This window comes from Orycteropus afer, unplaced genomic scaffold (assembly GCF_000298275.1).
Source record: "Orycteropus afer afer isolate SDZICR_OR568_19922 unplaced genomic scaffold, OryAfe1.0 scaffold00020, whole genome shotgun sequence".
NCBI classification, from domain to species: Eukaryota; Metazoa; Chordata; class Mammalia; order Tubulidentata; family Orycteropodidae; genus Orycteropus; species Orycteropus afer.
Genome location: NW_006921607.1, coordinates 6,827,499 through 6,829,381, shown reverse-complemented (window position 1 = coordinate 6,829,381; position 1,883 = coordinate 6,827,499).

Here is a 1,883-nt window from a genome sequence, read left to right as displayed (position 1 = left end):
AAAAAAAAAAAAAAAAAACACCTACTGGAACTAATTGAGAAATTTAGCATAGTGGCAGGATACAAGATTAGCGTACAAAAATCAGTTGGATTCCTCCACACCAGCAAAGAGATTGTTGAAAAGGATATAAGGAAATCAATACCATTTACAATAGAAAACCAAACTCGTTGCAGTCAAGTCAGATCCGACTCATAGCAACCCTTCCTTGGGTTTCCAAGACAGTACCACTACAGAAGTAGATTGCCCAATCTTCCTTCTGAGGAGTGGCTGGTGGGTTAGCTACCAAAAAATAAAATTCTTAGGAATCAATTTCACTAGGGACACAAAAGACCTGTACAAAGGAAACTACAAAACACTACTTCAAGAAACCATGAGAGATCTACATAAATGGAAGAACATACAATTGAAGTTGTCAGAGATTTCATATTACTTGGTTCCATAATCAACACCAATGGAAGCAGCAGTCAAGACATCAGATGACATATTGCACTGGGCAAATCTGTTGCAAAAGACCTCTTTCAAGTGCTGAAGAGCAAAGATGTCTCCTTGAAGACTAAGGTGTGCCTAACCCAAGACATGGTATTTTCTTTTTTCTTTTTTTTTTTTATTAGGATTTGGGTGAAGATTTACAGAGTAAATTCACTTTTCATACAGCAGTTCACATATACTTTGTCTCAAGACATGGTATTTTCAATTGCCTCATATGCATGTGATAGCTGGACAATGAATAAGGAAGACTGAAGAATAGATGGCACTATTGATGTTGTTGGTGAAGGATACTGAAAGTACCATGGACTGCCAGAAGAACTAACAAATCTGTTCTGGAAGAAGTGCAGCCGGAATGTTCCTTGGAGACGAGAATTGCCAGACTTTGTCTGACCTACTTTGGTCATGTTGTCAGAAGAGACCATTCCCTGGAGAAAGATATCACACTTGGTAAAGTGGAGGGTCAATGATAAAGGGGAAGGACCTCAATGAGATGGACTGGCACGGTGGCTGCAATGATGGGCTCTTGTATAGCAAGTATTGTGAGGCTGGCACAAGACTGAGCAGTGTTCGTTCTGTTGTACATAGAATGTCTATGAGTCGGAGCTGACTCGATGGCACCTAACAACAACAGCAACCATGCTCATGGATAGGAAGATTGAACATTGTGAAAATGTCATTACTACCCAAAGCAATCTATACATACAATTGAAGTTGTCAGAGATTTCATATTACTTGGTTCCATAATCAACACCAGTGGAAGCAGCAGTCAAGACATGCAATGCAATCCCAATCCAGATCCCATCAACTTTCTTTAAGGATATGGAAAAACCATATGGAATGGAAAGAGACCTCATATAAGCAAAGCACTATTAAAGAAGAACAAAGTAGGAGGTCTCACATTCCCAGATCTCAAAACCTACTATACAGCCACAGTAGTCAAAACAGCCTGGTATTGGTACAATGACAGATACATAGACCAGTGGAACAGAATTTAGAACCCAGAAACAGCTCAGTCGACCGACCTACAGTCAGCTGATTTTTGACAAAGGGGTAAAATCCATTAAATGGGGAATATATGGTCTCTTCAACAAATGGTGCTGAGAAAATTGTATATCCATTTGCAGAAAAAATGAAAAAAAAAAAACTTTCTTTGTTGGTTACTGGTGGGGGGAGGAAAGGGGAGGGAACACTGCAAAAAATATAAATGAATAAATGAATTAATGAATGAATAAAAAGAAGTTGTTGATGAGTCTTCCTCCGATCCTAATGCTGAGAACTTCATATAATACAGCCTCTTGGAGTATTTGCTTAGCATACAGATTAAGTATAGTAAAGGGATACAAGCCTGACACACACTCTTCCTGAACTTAAGCCATGCAGTATCCCCTTGTTCT